At 55.7% G+C, this 18,355-nt stretch overlaps 1 protein-coding gene across 1 annotated transcript in view; it reads right to left on the minus strand.

Moving 5' to 3' along the window:
• The window catches only part of VSNL1 (visinin like 1), a 69,136-nt gene extending 56,989 nt beyond the window's left edge, over positions 1 to 12,147 (minus strand). Inside the window, exon 1 of the mRNA XM_051974113.1 lies at positions 12,033 to 12,147. The gene's annotated coding sequence lies outside the window, so the exon portion shown is untranslated. The remainder of the gene's footprint in view (positions 1 to 12,032) is intronic.
• Between the last annotated feature and the right edge of the window lie 6,208 nt (positions 12,148 to 18,355).

Genomic DNA, 18,355 nt, shown 5'->3' on the forward strand with positions numbered 1-18,355 from the left:
ATCCCAAAGGTGCTACACGAAGAAGGAAAGGTATGGAGGAACACAGAAACACAGGCAGCAGGGCCGGAGGCCAGGCACCCTGCCAAAGGTGTGGCAGGAAAGGAGACGGCGCCCACTGTCTGATTCCCACATCAGTTTCCTCCTCCATAAAATGGGGTTAATAACAGTCACGTCCTCCTCACTGGGCTGTTGTAAGGACGAGGCGAGATAACGTATATGTGTAAAGGCCTGTGACAGAATTACAGCAGAACCTTTTACCGACTCATCTGGAATCAGGAGAAGCGGACTGGAAGCTTACCTCCCATCGCATCTCTCCGATAGCCTCCCAACTGGCCTCCCTGCCTCTCCACGCTTTGTGGATCCTTTGCGGCCTCCACACATGGTTATTCCTAGAGCACAAAACTGACCCCAACTCAGAGGCTTTCTACCTCCCCGAGGAGAAAAAGCAACTCCTCTATTGGATGGGCACGAGCCCTTGCCAGTCTGGCGCCCGCGGACCTTTCCAGGCTTCGGACACATTGCTCCCCGATCCGATACGGATCTTCCGGCCAGATCGGTCCCCGCTGATTCCTCTGCCGTGGCTTCCATCTTTCCTCCTCACCTCCGCACCTGAAAATCCCCAGCTCCTACACAGGCTTTCCGGGCTGTCCCCCCTTGCTGGTGCCCTTGGAAATCATTTATTTATTTATTATTTATTACATTTTGTTGGAAAGTCTTTGAGGATAGGAACAGCTTCATTTTTATTTCTATTTCCAGCATCTCACAAACTGCTGTCGTCTGGAAAAGGAAAGGATAAGAGGGACACACGCCCTGCAGACGGACAGACACATTCGGGCAATCTCGGGCACCCGGAAGCCTCGACGAGCTTGCCGTCCGGCAGTAGAGAAAAGAGCTGATGGTGGGTTTCAGGAAGAGCCTCCTAGCAGACACTGAGTCGGCCAGGACACAGAGTGAGAGAACCGTCACCGAAGGAAGGTACAATCTTCCTTAACCAGTGGGCGTATACTAGCTACTGTTCCTGTCGACACAATGGATACTAATGGACTGTGGACCCAGTTATTGGAGGGAAGGTTTTATGACCACAAGTTTCACTGTTCTCTTATCTAATACCATTGTTTCAAGCCAAACGTGCTGGAAGTAGTTTTAGAAACCTGGACCCTCAAAGTATATTCTTGAACCCGGGACGTTCACCTCCGGGGAACAACTCAAAATTTGTGTCAGCCACATGGAGCGTGGACAGTCGGGGCTGAGAGGGACCTTACGGGCCATGCTACGGATAATAGATAAGAACTTTGATAGATAAGAACTACCAATGATTGCTAGTAATCATTGCCAGAGAATGTTAAGGTCTGTGAAGTGATTTATGAACCTTATCTCGTGTGAACCTCACAACCCAACTGGGTAAGTATTATATTACAGAAGAAGAAAATGAGGCAGACAGTGATTAAGTGACTTAGCTAAACTCCCGAAGGGCAGGGTGTCCTGGACACAGCCAGGGCTGGGTCCTGGAAGGCCAGGGCTGGACCAGACCGTGCAACGTCACAATGGAAGAGCTAGAAGGGGCCTCTGAGACTTGTCCTTTCGTTTCACAGAGAAGCAAATTGTATTTTGACTTGGAAAGATGGAAAAATTACCCAAATCTTGAGCAGCCAAAAGTGGTATTGGATGTTTATATGCCAAAGAACTCCAAAAGAAATAAAGAAAGAGTAAAAAGAAAAGGGCCAACAGGTACAAAAATATCCATAGCATCGCTTTTTGTGGTGACAAAGAACTGGAAATCGAGGGGATGCCCATCAAGTGAGGACCGGCTGAAGAAGATTGTAATGGAATAATATTGCTCTATAAGAAATGACAAGTAGGATGATTTCCGAAAAATCTGGAAAGGCTTAGGTGAACTGATGCAAAGTGAAGTGAACAGAACCAGGAGAACATTGTACGCAGGAACAGCAGTATTGTTTGATGAAGAGCTATGAGTGACTTGCTATTCTCAGCAAGACAATCCCCAAGGACTAATGATGAAGCCATCTATCTGCCTCCAGAGTGATTTGAATGTAGATGGAAACATGCTATTTTTCACTTTCTTTCCTTTTTCTCTTTTTATTCAAGTCTTTTTTGTACAAAATAAGTAATAGGTCATTTTTTTTTCACTGTACAACCCATGATTGCTTGCTCTCTTAGGGAGAGAAGATAGGAAAGAAGGGATAGATTTTGGAACTCAAAACTTTAAATAAAAATGTAAAAATAAAAAAGCACAGAGCTCTTCCTCACTGAACATAAAACAGTAGTATTGACTACCTTGGAGGGTAATGAGCTTTCTAGCTCTGAAGGTCTTGCTCTAGAAAATGAACTGATGATCACAAAGAGCTAATGTGGCTTCCAGAACAGGTCATGCCAGTCTAACCATATTTTCCATTTTGGACAGAATTACTGAACGAGATAAATCAGGGGAAGTCTGCAGAGCCAGTTTGGCCAGATTTGTTTAGCAAAGGACTTGCCACAGTCTTTCCTGTTATTGTTCTGGAAAAGATGTGGAGACCCAGGCTAGAAAAGGGTTCTGGTTAATGTTATTTGTCTTTCATTCTTGAAGATCATGACATCGGGGAGGGGATTCCATGACTTGCAAGTGAATCGGATCGCCATGAGGGAGGGCTGTGCAGTCACCGATCTCCCTTTCTCCTCCAGAACCGTCCGGGTCCAGCGGCAGGAGACAGATCGGGATGACTGGAGATGGCCCCGGATGCAGCGAGAGACCTTGGCCATTTAAAACTAGGTAAGGTCCTAAGACCAACAGTCCTCAGTTTGTCTGAGGCAACACCCATTCAGTGATTAAGGCTAAGTAAAAAGTAAGGCAAAGATGGCCTCTTTTCCATAGACCAAAGTCTGGGAGGGAAGACATCCGGGGTTTCAGACAAAAACAGAAACAGTTGCTATTTACACTCTGAGCCATCAGAGCCCAAACAATGACCAAAAGAGGCTCGGGGCTTATTGTTGGCCAATCGAGGAGAGCCGGAGCGATTAGGGTTTAAGGCGGAGTCCCTGATCTCGCCAGGAAACCCACAGGTATCTAGAGAAGTTCCCAGATCACAATTGGCTTTCCTTTGGGCAGAGCCCCTGCAGGTAAGGGTGAGTGCTGGAGCGGGAGCCTTCCTGTTCAATAATGATTCCATCTCATCTGGGAAGCAGGTTTCCAGCCAAAAGCCCCAGAATTCCACGTTTGGCTCCGCTCCTGGGGTAATGACATAGATGCCATCGTTATCAAATCTGCAGATGGGGCCAAGCGGGGAGGGAGAGCTAACCCACTGCAGGAAGAGCTAGGATTCAAAAGGATTTGACAGGGCAGAGCGGGAGGCTGAATCTGAGATGAGTAAAAGAGTCAAATCTGGATCTTAAAAAATCAACTTTGTAGATAGGAATATGGGGAAGAGACAAATATAAAGAGATAGCGGTTCTGAAAATGATCAGGGGGTTTAAGTGGACCACTGCTTATTCAACCTGGATCGACAGTACATTGAAACCACCAAGGAAGCTCCTTCCACTCAAAGCAAATGCGTAAGTGGTGCCCAAAGTACTGAGCGTGGGAGAATTAAAACAAGCCTGTGCCCAATTTTAACGAGGAAGGTGAGCTAGTTTGGGACAGGATTGGAACTCCGATTTTCTGGCTCCGAGGCCAGCTGAGATCCAGCTTTCAGATATAAGGGGGAGAGTCTTGGGGCATTTGCCCCGGTTGGAGCGTCCATGGGAGGTGGGCCCACTTCTGGGTCCCATGTGGTTAGCTGGGAAATGTCCACACAAGGAGGGAGGACCAGGAAATGGTGAAGGCCCCCAGTTTGTCATGTGCAAACTGGTGTTCCCCAAAGCTGTTCAGAGCCTGGAGGAAAAGCGAGCTCTGTTCCAGTGTTGGCCTGGGATGCCTAGGAGGCCCAGGGAGATCAAGTGGCATCTGGGTCAGCCTGTTTCTCCATCCCCAGGTCGCTCCTTCAAGGGCCGTCCCAAAGGTAGTCCTCCTCCTGGAATCCTTGCGGCTCTCCCCCATGGGCAGCCGCCCGAGCAAGGTTCCCAGGGACGCTTGGGTAAGTGCCCCTTGTGCAGTTAAAGTTGGGACGCACTTTACAGTTTGCAGAAGCCTTTATTGCCAACGTGACCTCATCTGGTCTTTGCACCAGTCGGGGGATCTTAGAAACGGGGAAACTGAGGCTATGGGGGGTGTGAGGGACCTAGCAGAAAGAAGAGGTCTCAGAGGGAGGGAGGGTTCCAGACTAGCCATGGCCCGAACCGGCCCGCGGGCCCTTATTAATGCTTCGTATTCATACAATAACAGGGACACAGCCTCCCCTCAAGGAGTTTCCACTCCAAAGAGTGCAAAGATAAGCTGCTCTTGTACTTCAGATAACCGGAATATAGCCAGTGCACACAATCTGAGGGGGGAGGAGTGAGGGAACCCACTCAAGCTGCCCATGCATTCCCTCTTTCTTCTCCTTCTCTTCCTCCTTTCCCTCTCTTCCCCCTCCTCCTCCTCTTCTTCCTTCCTCCCCCTCCCCCTCACTCCCTTCCCCTACTCCTGAGAATACCCCATTGCCTAACCTCAGCGCTCCAAGCCCTGGTTCACGGCCACCCTGGGCTCTGCTTTTTGCCACAGCAGCCACCAGGCTGGGAGGCCGGCTTTGGCTCAGGCCTTGGGGTCTTGGATGAGGCTGGGACAAGCCCAGAGGGCTCGGGCTCCAGGACTCCACTTGGGAGTGGAGCATCGTGGCCAAGGAGCATCATGGCCGAGGAGCGTCATGGCCATGGAGCGTCGTGGCCAAGGAGCGTCGTGGCCTAGGAGCTTCGTGGCCATGGAGCGTCGTGGCCAAGGAGCGTCGTGGCCAAGGAGCGTCGTGGCCAAGGAGCGTCGTGGCCATGGAGCTTTGTGGCTGAGGAGCGTCGTGGCCAAGGAGCATCGTGGCCGAGGAGCGTCGTGGCCATGGAGCGTCGTGGCCATGGAGCGTCGTGGCTGAGGAGCGTCGTGGCCGAGGAGCATCATGGCCAAGGAGCATCGTGGCCGAGGAGCGTCGTGGCCATGGAGCGTCGTGGCCAAGGAGCTTCATGGCCAAGGAGCGTCGTGGCCGAGGAGCGTCGTGGCCATGGAGCGTCGTGGCCAAGGAGCGTCATGGCCAAGGAGCGTCGTGGCCGAGGAGCTTCGTGGCCATGGAGCGTCGTGGCCAAAGAGCGTCGTGGCCATGGAGCTTCGTGGCCGAGGAGCGTCGTGGCCGAGGAGCGCCGTGGCCGAGGAGCGTCGTGGCCATGGAGCGTCGTGGCCAAAGAGCATCGTGGCCGAGGAGCGTTGTGGCCATGGAGCGGACTGGGACACCTGGTTATTAGCGGCGATTTGTTACTGCTTCCCCGACTCCCTCCTCCCCAGAGTTTCTGCAGGATCCCGGGGATCTTCCCATTGATGTAATGAGCCCCTGCAGGCCCAGGGCAAGGAGGTCTTCTATTCTGGGCGCTATCTGGAGAAACAGACTGGAAAGCCCAGTGGGCGGCTGTGGGGTCGTCGCAGTGTGGGTGCTTTCCGATCCCCGCCTTGGCCCTGGGCATGATGACCCATGGATGGGCCTTTGGGGCACTTGGTGCCAAAGCAGAGCCCTGCCATGGTGGGAGATAGGGCTGGGACTCCTAGCTCTGCCCCCTTCCCCCGGGGGCTTGTAAGAATGTCCTTTTCCTTCTCTGGGACTCTAAAACAGTGAAGCTGGCCCGGACAAGTTCCTTCAGGCTGTCCAGAAGTTCTGGGTGAGAAACCTGAGTTTAAATCATACCTCCATTACTTATCTCCTGCGTGACCTTGGACCTTGGTCTACTTATCTGTGAAATGGGGGTGGAGAGCGGGCTGGGTAATTTCCCAGGCCTCCCCATTGGAGATCTCCGATCCCAAGTGAAAGCAGAAGCCGGTGTTTTCCTACGACTGGCTTAGTGACAGCAATGCTCATAAAAACATAAATGACGCCGATGTCTTTATTGGCTAAGAAGGGGAAAGGAGAAGTTTTTATAATTGTGTCTCCATACAGATAGCAGAAACTGCACGGAATCCCCCAATACCGCCCCCCCATCTTTAATCAAAGAACCCAGAGGGGCAGCAGAGGAGGAGGAGCTCAGAGCCTGGAGGGGCAGAAGCCCCTCTGTATCTCTGGCTGGCTTCCTCCCAGTGCAGGGAGTGCGGTCCAGGCCACAGAGCTGGGATAAGCAATTGGCCTATTTAGGATTGGAGAAAAGTGGGAGCCCGAGTCCCTCCTCCTTCTCTTACTGGCTTCATGGCCTTGGATGGTCCTTAACTTCCCCAGCCTCAGTTTCCTCATCTGTAGAATGGGGATAATGGCTCTTCATCAGAATGTTGCTGGGAGGAAGGCACTTTATCTGCCTTCAAGGCCCAGAGGAAAGCTTCAGCACCCTGTCTCGTCTTTGTAGACACTCCTCCTTCTCCTCGCCCCATGGCTGCCTTCCTTCCAGGTTCAGCTGTCACCCCTCCCTAAATCCTCCTCAAGTCCATGCACAAATGCCGGAAAGGCAGCCCCTGTGGGCAGAGATGGCTTCCCCGGGGTCTTTGTAGCCTCGGTTTATCACCCATCACCCGACACATAGTAGGTGCTTAATAAGCCCAGGTTTTGTGGATTATACAGTTTTAAATTTTGCAAAGCCCCAGCCCTGGGGAGGTGGTCCCCAAAAGCCAATGACTATTTTAGGGAAGCCCTACTGTGTGCAGGGTCCTGGGCTCGTCCTGGGTAATGCGAAGGGAGAAGATTGGAGGCAGGGAGAAGACGAAACAAGAAGAATGGCCTGTGCCCAGAGGGAAGGCAGGTTCTTATTAAAGAGGATTAAGGAACGGCATTTTCCTTCGGAAACTGTATTATTTTACTAATGATCTCCTGCCAGTTAACTGCTAGAGCGCCAGGAAGATCAATGACTTACTATTTATACTCTGGCAAGGTTAACCCTTGAACTTCCCCGAAGGAAGCGCCCATTTGTCACCTTCTGCAGCTCGGCCCTGGCCAGCACCCCCGGCAGAGGGAGGGAGCAAAGATCTCAGAGCTGGAAGAGACTTTCAGGGATGAGCTAGCCCGCCCCAGCCCCACCCCTCACCCCCCATCCTACCGAGGAGGAAACTGGGCTGGGGAGGAGAGATGGCTTGGCCAAAGTCATGGAAGGAGGGAGGGAGAAACAGCAGCCCCATATTCGGGGACCTTCCAATCTTGGGGGACTGAGATTTCATCCCATCGAGGTTCCTATTTGTCTACTTCCAGGTATCCAGGAGGGGGAGGAAACGGGAACGTTCTTGGGAAAAAGAGTCCCTTCCTAGCCCATCACTGCAGGAGGGCAGAGGGGCTAAAGGGCACCGGACCCCCAGCCCGTCTTCTAGGAAGGTCTCCCCAAAAGGAGCTGGAACTGAACGTGTAGACCACTCCCGGCATCCCCTGCTCCTCCCAAGGCAGGCTGCCCCAAACAGAATCTCCCACTTCTTTTCCCCAAACACAGGAGGCCAGATTGGATATCGGTGATGGGAGCCACAGCATGGAACAGAAATGGGGGGGCAGCAGTTTGGCAGTGGATGAGTCGGATCCCCCACTTTCCTTCCAGGTAGCCAGGTAGCCCCCCTTTCTCCACCGGTGTCCCCTGCACTGACTCAGTGATTCCAGAGCACTAGGCAAGCCCAGAAGGGCAGGAAGGCAGCAGGATTCCAGGGGAAAAATGTGGACTTGTCAGAATTCCTTCAAGTCCTAATATGGGAATGGGGGAGGGAAGGGGGGGGAAGGACATCTGTTTACAAATTGCTGCCTGTGTTGAGTTGGGAAACTTGACTGTTACCATCTCTCTGCCTTCATCAAAGACGAGGGATTTTATTTTTGCACTCAGACGCTCAGATTAGAGGGAGACAAACATCCCCCCCACCCCCAGCCCCAGACTCTGGGGACTCATTGTATTTTCTTAATGGGATTCAAGGAGTGGGGAACGTAACAGAGAGATGGGGAGAGTTGGGGGAAGATTTGAGAGCCAGGGAAAAGAGGAGAGGAGAGAAAGGGGAGAAAAAAGGGAGGAAGAGGGAGGAGGAGGAGTGGGAATTAAGAAGAGAAGAAAAAGAAAAGGATGGAGGGGAAGGAGAAAAAGAGATAATAATAGCTAAGATTTATGTAGAGCTGTAAGGTTGAAAAAACTTTACAGATTATTTTTTGAGAGACAGAGACAAAGAGAAGTAAAGGGAGGGAGGGAGGGAGAGAGAGAGAGAGAGAGAGAGAGAGAGAGAGAGAGAGAGAGAGAGAGAGAGAGAGAGAGAGAGAGAAAGAGAGAGAGAGAGAGAGGAAAAGAGAGAAGTGGATTTTTTTTTTTTTTAAGCCAGTGAACTTGCATTCAGATTCTGGCTCTAGCTGGGAAAGGTGTTTAACTCTGTGGCAGCTGACTTAACCCCTTGGGAAAAGTGATGGGGGAGGGGCCATGACCACCCTGGACTTGTAAATGCTCCTATCTCGAGGAAGCTGGATTACTCCAGAGGAAGGGATCAGCATCCGTCCTTCCCCACGCCAAAGCAGCAGTCACCTGTCTCTCCCCTCCCTCCCCTCTCCTCCTCTCTGTCTTCCCCTTTCTCCTCTTCCTCTCTCTATCCCCCCCCTTCCCATGGGAGGGGCAGCCAGGCCGCCAGTCCCGGCCCCATCTCCTGCATCTCTGCAGGTGAGCCCACCCTCTGGATGATTCACCAGCTTGCAGGCAGAACACACGATTTCCCCTTATTGAGGAACAGGAAGGGATTGGGAAAGACAGACAGGGAAGGGAAAGGGAACCCACCGTCTGCTTTGAATTTTCCTCTTCTCCCAGAAAATCCCCAATAAACAGATTGTGACTAAATGGGGACTAAGAGCAGGTGCCGTGGGGCTGGGCTGGGCTGGATGAAGAGAAGGGGAGGCTGTGATGCAGAAGCCAGACCTAGGAAGGGCGCAAGATGGAAGCACCCGAGCCGTAGACAAGGCAGCTCTAGGGATCTCCAAGCCTTGTTCCCGAGGAGTAAACAGAAGCCCCGAAATCGGAGTGAGGTTTGATTCCTCTGACTGAGGAGCTGGTTCTCCTCTTCTGTGCCAGGAGGGACCTCAGAGCCCACACCTTGCGGAGTCTGGATCTGCCCCAATGCATTGGTTTTTCACCTGTTTCCTCCCCCTCCCCCCCAGCCTTTCTGGTGAACTGACAACAAGAAAACCAGTCTGGGGGCCAGGAAGAGTCTGGGGCAAGACGGACAGAGAGAAGGGCTGAATCTTAGCCGATGTCTTTATAGAACCAGCAGATCCCACTGAATCCCTAAGGCCTGAGTTCCAATCAAACAGGAAATTCAAGACCCAGCAGCCCAGGACGGCCTTAGAGAGAATCTGGCCAAAGGGTTCTTAACCTTTGCCATGACCCAGACCTTCCTCTGGCAGGCGAGGGAGGTCACAGACATGGTTTTAATGCATGAAACAAAACGTACCATCACAAAGGAAACCAACTGCGCTGCAATGTATTTATTTCTTTCTAAAGTTCCTGGATCCCGGGTGAAGAAGGTTTGCGCTATTCCTGCCTCCGCTTGAACGGAAGCTAGAGATCCGCAGAGTTCTCCCCCCGCCCTAACCGCTAATGCTCAAAGCCCCCGATCCCCCCACTCTTTCTCAGGCCTCTCGGCTCCCCGCTATTTCCACTGGGGACAGTTGCACTGAGCATTGTCCTCCTCTGCCCATGACGCAGTGGCAGCGGTTGTGATGGGAGCCCCCTCACCCACGGGCGGCCCGGCTCCATCCTGATGCAGGGGGAGAAGGAGAAAGGCTCCCCTTTCAAACAGCTAAGTTTTGAGGAAAGGGGTTTCTTGAGCTTGGGGGGGATCCATCGAAATACATTCTGGGGCAGATCCTTCCATCTGGAGAGAGAAGAAAGGGAGGGCCCGGAGGGATTCCCAAGATTGAACTAAGGCCCCAAAGCTCCCTGATAACAGGATCAGAAATGATGGGGAGCTGGAAGGGCCTCGAGGGCGGGGAGCTCACCCTCTGGGGTCCAAGGTGTTTTCTAAATCCTAGAGTGCTTTGCAAATGTAAGGTATTGTTATATAACCACACACAAACACACACTCACACACACACACACATAATCACACACACACAAACACACACACTCACACACACACACAAACACACACACACTCACACACACACACACAAACACACACACACACACAACACACACACACACACACTCACACTCACAAACACACACACAATCACATACACACACTCACACACACAAACACACACACACACACCAATTTGAGCAAGTTCCCTCCACCTATTTGCCCCAGTATAAAACGGGAGGGAGGGGAATTTAGGGTTAGAACAGGAGCTGCAGCCTGTCGGGCCCTGGCAGCTCAATGCTGAAATGGTCCACGTCGTCCTGGGCTGGCGAGCACAAGCACCCCCGCGCGCAGCCACACGCACACGCACACAGCCACTCTGCTGCACCAGTCACGGAGCTGTCGCCCGGCTCTGCCTGCCCTGGGACCTCCCGCCTGAAGCTCCGAGGACCCGCCGGCAGCTTTTCTTCTCGGGTATCGCCGGGGCACGGGGGGCACTGAGCGCAGCCCAGGGAGCCCCGGGCGGACCCGGGCCCTGGGACCGCGCACAGGCTTGAGGCACCAGGTAGCCAGGTAAGAGGCTTAAGCAGGCAAATGCCAGGTTCCCAAGCGCGTTCACTCCCCTCCCTTTCCTCTCGGGAATCTGCCTCAACTTGACCCTATAGTCTCCGCCAAGGAAACCCCCCCCCCTTCTTCCTCCGCCTCTCCTCCCCCTCCCCAGGATCTGCGTTTTCTCCCCGGGGCCACAGCAGCCACCGCGACGAGGTTCCAATCCGCCCATCCTCCAGGTAACTCGCCCATGCAGCGAGAGCAATCTCAGCCCATCATCTGGGGAGCCCGCACCAACCTCCCCCTCTCCCTCCCCCATCCGACATCCAGCGGCCGGGTCCGATTGTAGCGGGAGGGCTCCCACCCCGGCTGCCTTTGACCTTGCGAGAAAGGGCTGCTGTGGCTGGGCACCAAGCAGCCTCCCCGGATCCCGAGCCCGGATGACCTTGGCTCCTCTGGCAGCCCATCCCCCTGCGCAGCTAGGTGCCGGGCGGGAGCGGGCAGCGCATTTCGGGAGGCAAGCCCACAACAACAAGGCGGGCGGGAGGCGAGCCCGCAACACTCGGGCGGGCGGGCAGGTAACCAAGCCCCCTGGGCTCTCCCCCGCGCGCTCTCTGCGGCCGCCCCTGCAGCCTCCGCGACCCCTGCGCGCCCGTCTGCTCCTCACAAAGCCACCCCGCAGCCCCTCGGGCATCACGCGCACGAGCCACCAGCGCCCGGGAAATCGCCGCGCGACAGCCCCCCGCAGTCATCCCGGGGGGCAGGCGAGGGATGAGGGGCCGCGGTGCGGCCACCGGGCGGTCCCTGACAGCCAGCCCCTGCGGCCGCTGCCCCCCTCCCCCGCTCTCTGGCCCAGACCGTTTATGCCCGGCGGACCCCGGGGCAGGCACGCGGGCAAGTCACCGAGCCGTCCGTCCCATCGAGGGTTCGCGAGTTCGCGCCGCCCCCGGGAAACTTGCCCGCTTCCTAATTCGGGGGATCCAACGTGAGGGAGAAACGGGTCTATTTATAAACGGGCTACAAAGGCATCCCGAGATGTCGCCTGCGACAACCCCCTCCCTAAAAGATGCTGTCCCCCCTTTTCCTTCCCCAATTGCCTCGGGTCCCCGTCCGCCTCCCCCTCTCCCCCGGACTCCCGGAAGGACCCTGCGGCGGCAGCGCCCCGGGGGCTCCGGGAGGGCTTCCCCTCGGTCCCCAGCCTTCTGCCCGGGCTGATGGGGAGGCGAGCCCCGCACCCCGCACCCCCGCCCCAGCCTCGGCTGGCCGCGCTGCGCAGAGCCGCACATGCAGAAAGGCACCCGGGAGCAGGAGGGAGACCGGGAGGAGGAGGGAGAGGAAGCGAGCAAAGGGCGAAGGCTGGCTGTCGCCGGGCACTTACTGGTCGGAGCGCCGGGCACGCACGGACTGCCACTCGAGGCAAAGCAGAGCCCGGGGCAGCTCGAGCTTCGGAGGCTTCCGAGCGCTCTCCGGGAGTGGGACGATGCTGCTCGCGTCCGCCCGCCCGTCTGTCCGTGCGCCGGTCCCGCCGCCGGTCCGTCCGTCCCGGGCTCAGCGAGCTCTCTGCAGCAGCAGCAGCAGCGGCAGCCGCTTCAGTCCAGCTCGGCGCGCGCCTCCCGGGCCCCGCCGCCACCGCCGCAGCACGCGCCCGCGCCCGCGCTCCCGCTCCTTCTTCGGTTCGCGCCCGCGCTCGCGCTCAGCCTCTGCAGCGGCTCGGCACCGAGGTCCCACTGACAGTCTGGGGCTGGGCGCAGTGCGCAGGCGCGCCGGCCCCAGCCTCCGCCCCCGCCCCCGCCTCCCGCCGCCCCCGCCCCCTCTGCAGCTGAGAGCACCTGCGCACGCGGCGCGGGAAGAGGCCGCCGGCGCTCCTGCCGCGCCGCCAGCTCGTGACCCAGCCCCGCCCGCCGAAAAAGCTGAGCATGCGCCGAGGCCCCGCCGAGGCCGCCAGGGGCCGCTGCTGCGTCGGCGCCCGCGCGTCTCCCCTGCCAGTCCGGGAGTTCAAATCCCGCTGCTGAGGCTTTCGCAGGGTCTCCTTCTGGGCCCCAGTTTCCTCCTCTGTAAAAAGGCGGCTGGCTCAGAGCGGCAGTTCTGAGGCCCCTTTAAGCCTTGGACCCCTCAGACGACCCCATGGTAAATTGTGGTGCTTTTCTTCTTTAAAATAATATAAACGATGGTTCTCTCTGGGAGAGAGCAGGTTTCTGGGGGGCGGGGCTGGAGGCAGCCTTAGTATCAGTTCAGATCAATAATTACCCCAGTGCAGCCGGGGGATAGAGGTTCAGATCTGTTATCGCTCCCTCCAAAACCCCCGGTTAGTTTCCTTAGAGGCCCTTTCTCCCCGTGGTTCCGAGAGCTCTTGCAGCTTGTCCTTTGCCTCTGCTTCCTTCAGCCTCCACCGGCACCAAGGCCAAAGTTGGAATGAATCTCTCTTGCCTCCGAGAGCCTGCGTGGGCTGTGGGGGAAGCAGGGGTCCTGGGGGGAGGCGGGACGCGGCCTGTGCCCACGGGGAGGGGAGGGGAGACGCGGCCTGTGCCCACGGGAGCGGGCAGGGCTTGGGGGACAGCTGTCCCGGGAGCCAAGGCCTTTGGGGCAGGGCTCTGTGGCAGCTTTTCGAACGCCACCTGGAGGCTGCTTAAAGGCAACGCAGGGCTTATTTGTCATTTCCTGAGCAGCCCGGGCTCTGCTGGCGGCCCTGGGCCTGGCGCTGGGACTCCGGTGGGAGGGAGGGGCAGGGAGAGGGGCCGGCCTTTCTCTTGGGTCCTTCAGCCCTTTCTGAATCTGAGCCGAGGGAGGGTCGTTTCCCAGAGACTCTCGGGGTCGTTGTTATTTAGTCACGGCTGACTCTGTGACTATTCGGGGTTTTCTTGGCAAAGATCCTGGAGGGGGTGGCCGTGTTCCGGAGGGAAGAAGTGAGAGCGGGGCCATTGTGTGGCCCCATTAAGTGCTGGGCCCGGGACGCGAGGTTTCCTGCTTCTGGGCTCCTCCAGCTGCCCCTGGTCTGGCTGCCGGCGTGTCTGTCTGTCCCTAGGCCCGTGGGGACCGGGGGTGGCTCTTGGGGCCGAGCTGCTTCAGAGGCCCTCGGCGTTTCCTTGGCAGATACTGGGGGGAGGCGGCCATTTCCTTCTCCCGCTCATTTTACCACTTACGAGGCAAACTGAGGGTTAAGAGACTTGCCCAGGGCCCCCCAGCATCTGAAAGGAAGCATCTAAGGCTGGATTTGAACTCCAGACCCGGGGTTCTGCCCGCTGCACCACCAGCTGCAGGCATCCCTCCCTTCCGCACTGAGCGCTCGCTCCTGGGAGCGGTCCCGGGATCCGCGCGCCCGACACACAGAACAGTCCATCCTTGACGGCCCTCCCCAGGATCCATGGAGCCCGACTATGTGCTGAGCACTGGACTGAGCTCCGGGGACCCAGGAAGGCCTGAGTCGGCCCCTGCCCCAAGGATTCCCAGGCTAACCAGCTCCTGACTTGGATCTCCCAGATGACAGGGCAGTTAAGGAACTTGCAAATGCCCGGGGGGAGGGCTTTTCCCTGGCTGAGTCAGGCCCCCAGGGGCAGCCCGGCAGCCAGAAGGCCCCCCTCTTCCCTCGGGCAGCCGCCTCCCAAGGCCTCCCAGGTTTTCAGGCCTCAGGCCTCTGGTTTGGGAGTGAGGCTCAAGGAGAAGGTGGAGGCCCCCACTGGACAGGCCGGAGCCCAGCCTCTTCTGGAGGGGCCCGAGCTGGGCTTGAATTCTGACCCCTCCCAAAAGTCTGGGGACGTGGGGCGGGTCCCAGTGTCCTTTTCTGGGAAATGCGGGGCTTGGACTGCTTCTCCAGCTTTGGGAGCTACTCGTCAGTGTCTGTCCGTCTGTCTCCAAGCCATGCCTCCAGTGTGTCTGTCTGTCTGCCCGCCCGTCTGCCTGTCTGCCTCTGGTCTGTGCTGCCGGTGTGTCTGTCTGTCTATCTGTCCCTAGGCCATGCTGCTTGTCTGTCTGCCTGTCTGTCCGTCTGTCTCCAAGCCATGCCTCCAGTGTGTCTGTCTGTCTGCCCGCCTGCCTGCCTGTCTGCCTGCCTGTCTGTCTATGTCTATTTCCAAGTCATGCTGCTTGTCTGTCTGTCTGTCTGTCCCCAGGCTGTTTCTGTCTGTCTGTCCCCAGGCTGTTTCTGTCCGTCTGTCCCCAGGCTGTTTCTGTCCGTCTGTCCCCAGGCTGTTTCTGTCTGTCTGTCCCCAGGCTGTTTCTGTCTGTCTGTCTCCAGGCTGTTTCTGTCTGTCTGTGTCCAGGCTGTTTCTGTCTGTCTGTCCCCAGGCTGTTTCTGTCTGTCTGTCCCCAGGCTGTTTCTGTCCGTCTGTCCCCAGGCTGTTTCTGTCTGTCTGTGTCCAGGCTGTTTCTGTCCGTCTGTCCCCAGGCTGTTTCTGTCTGTCTGTCCCCAGGCTGTTTCTGTCCGTCTGTCTCCAGGCTGTTTCTGTCTGTCTGTCCCCAGGCTGTTTCTGTCTGTCTGTGTCCAGGCTGTTTCTGTCCGTCTGTCCCCAGGCTGTTTCTGTCTGTCTGTCCCCAGGCTGTTTCTGTCTGTCTGTCCCCAGGCTGTTTCTGTCTGTCCCCAGGCTGTTTCTGTCTGTCCCCAGGCTGTTTCTGTCTGTCTGTCCCCAGGCTGTTTCTGTCCGTCTGTCTCCAGGCTGTTTCTGTCTGTCTGTCCCCAGGCTGTTTCTGTCTGTCTGTCCCCAGGCTGTTTCTGTCTGTCTGTCCCCAGGCTGTTTCTGTCCGTCTGTCCCCAGGCTGTTTCTGTCTGTCTGTCCCCAGGCTGTTTCTGTCTGTCTGTCCCCAGGCTGTTTCTGTCCATCTGTCTCCAGGCTGTTTCTGTCTGTCTGTCCCCAGGCTGTTTCTGTCCGTCTGTCCCCAGGCTGTTTCTGTCTGTCTGTCCCCAGGCTGTTTCTGTCTGTCTGTCTGTCCCCAGGCTGTTTCTGTCCATCTGTCTCCAGGCTGTTTCTGTCTGTCTGTCCCCAGGCTGTGCTGCCTGTCTATCTGTCTGTCTGTCTCCAGGCTGTTTCTGTCTGTCTGTCCCCAGGCTGTTTCTGTCTGTCTGTCCCCAGGCTGTGCTGCCTGTCTATCTGTCTGTCTGTCTCCAGGCTGTTTCTGTCCGTCTGTCCCCAGGCTGTTTCTGTCCATCTGTCCCCAGGCTGTTTCTGTCTGTCTGTCCCTCTTGTCTCTGGGCTGCACTGCTGGCCTTGCAGCGTCTGCATTACCTGGCCCAGCAATGTCGGGTTAAGAGCCTGCCCTTTTTCGGGGCCCAGGCTGGAAGTCTTTGGCAAGCTTCCCATGGGGGGGCCTCAGCGGCAGAGGGGGCTTTCCGCACCCCAAGCTGCACTGCTGCGATGGCATTGGCTGCCGGGGGGCCACAGCAGGGGAAGAATGCAGAGGGAAGAGGAAGGGAGGACAGAGGGGGAGGAGGGAGAGCTTCCTCTCCATCCTCCTCGTGTGTCCCGGGCACTCTCCAAGGTACCAGTGAGATGCCTGAGACTCGGAAGCCCTCCCTGGGACGTGGTTTCCCTGGCTGAGTCAGGCCCCTGAGGGGCAGCCCGGCAGCCAGAAGGCCCCCCTCTGGCCTGGAGCGGCCTCTACCCCCGGGCAGCCCGCCCCAAGGCCTCCCAGGTTTTCTCCTCCGTCCTGCTGCCTCTGGCAATAAAGCCTCTCCAGGGCAGGGGCGCGGCTCCAGGGCCTTTCTTTAAATATGGGGTTCAACCGTTTCCCCCCCTTTCCTCCCAACTACAGCCCCCTTATGTTGTTTGGCGCTCTCCCCGAGCTGATGTTTCCGGAATGAGGCACGGGCCAGTGTGACGATCTTTTCTTAAAGAGTGATCTCTCATTCCTGGGATCTGCAAACTTCTCCCCCCCTGCTGCCTGTAGTTCCTGTTCTCCCCCCACGGAGCAAGGCTTTCAAGCTCTTTCCCACTCCACGCTGCGACGGTTGTTTTCCAGCCCTTGTGTGACTCTTTGTGACCCGATTCGGGGCTTTCTTGTCAAAGCCATTTCCTTCTTCAGCTCATGTTATAGATAAGGAAACTAAGGCAGGTCGCCCAGGAGGCCGCGTTCCCAATCAGCCCCGACCATCTCAGGCTTTCTCCCATCTCCACACCAGCCGCCGAGCCTCCACTATCTCTGCTATCAGCTGGGCTCAGCTCGCTCTTTTTGCAACTCTGTTGACGTCAGGGCGACCTGAGTTACAATAACAGATAATTTCACCAAAACTAGCCTTCGTCTGGCACTTAAAGCTTCACCAAGGCTTCTGTCACCTTCTCTTGGCTCCTTTTCTTCAAGTTTCTCAGGTTCTCGATCCCTTTAATCCATAAACTTCTTTTTGCACCTTGTGACCCCGATGGGTCCTGAGGTCACTCAGGTAATTTAGGCTCAATCCCGGACTTCAATGAGAGGCTTATAGTTAAAAAAAAGTCCTAACAAGGGAAGGAGATTCAGTCAGGTAGATGTCTTGAAGCTGATTCAGGTGAGGGAAGCTTCCCTGCCTTAGAATTGCCGGGGGTCAGAGCCAGGCTCAAGCCTTGGTGCCTATTTCCATTCAGGTGAATGATCTGGAAGGAGCAGCAGTCACTGAGACTGATCCGTGAGCCATCCTGATAACGGCCTCATTGTTTTTAAGGGGAAATAGTTCCACCTGCATTGGTGCTGGAATCAGGCTTTGGCTCCGAGCCCAACTTCTCTGGATCTTCTCACTGATTTCTTATCCGGGGTCTAAGACAACAAAGCAGGGCTTCTTCATGCGTAGTGACCCACCTCTGACAGGCCCAGATCCCTAAGGAGGTCCCCTGTGACATCAGGAATTTTCCCATAGTCCCCAAACAGTTCTTTGATTCTGAGTTCCTCAGCGATCAACGTCAAAGTCAAGAAAACAGTCTTATTGCAGTTCACGGCCAGGAAAGGGATGTCCTGCCGCCTTCCAGCTTCAATCTGCATTTGCCCCGGACCGTATTCCCTCACATCTTCTCCATCTTTTTGTCTTTCTCTCCAGTCCTCAGAAACACCCATATTTCATCTCAAGCCATGTGTTTCACCCAAAATTCTCTTTTTTCTCCCTGTTCAATATAGTAAATATCCAAAGAGTCAAGGAAGAGAACTTTCCTCTCACATTACTGCCTTTTCCCTTTTCCTTTTCCCTCTCTGTCTATTGAATTTCTATCCAATTTAAATGTTGCCTCCTCCATAAGACCTTTGACCTTTTCAACTGGATCTATCAATAGTTGTTGGGTTTCATCCCTCTGGTTTCTGTTTTGTAATCATACAGGAAAATAAGCTCCAAGAGGGCAGAGCCTTATCTCAGGTCGGTATGAATCTTGTATGTACTTCTACCTGTTGTCTAATCCCTTAGAATATAAGCTTTCTTTTTTCCTTTTTGTCTTTGTATTCCCTGCACATATGCCCTGTATGATGCCTGGAACATATTATGTAGCTGAATAAGTCCTTATCGACTGACTGACTGCTAAAACAAAATTAATCCAGGACTTTTGTGCTTTCTGTATAAAAAAAAATGGCTCATATATCACTTTGTCCTTGAAGTGCCTTCTGTTTGCTTTGGGGGGATAGATGCTGGTAGCTCAGGAGCATAACCAAGCTTGATGAGCCTACTGGGCTTTCCTGAACGTGTTTCACTCTTGAAACGGACCTGGCAAAATGCTTTAGCCAGAGCCGTCTCGTGGGACGCTTCCAAGTTCCCATTCT

Source organism: Antechinus flavipes, chromosome 2 (assembly GCF_016432865.1).
Source record: "Antechinus flavipes isolate AdamAnt ecotype Samford, QLD, Australia chromosome 2, AdamAnt_v2, whole genome shotgun sequence".
Classification (NCBI taxonomy): Eukaryota; Metazoa; Chordata; class Mammalia; order Dasyuromorphia; family Dasyuridae; genus Antechinus; species Antechinus flavipes.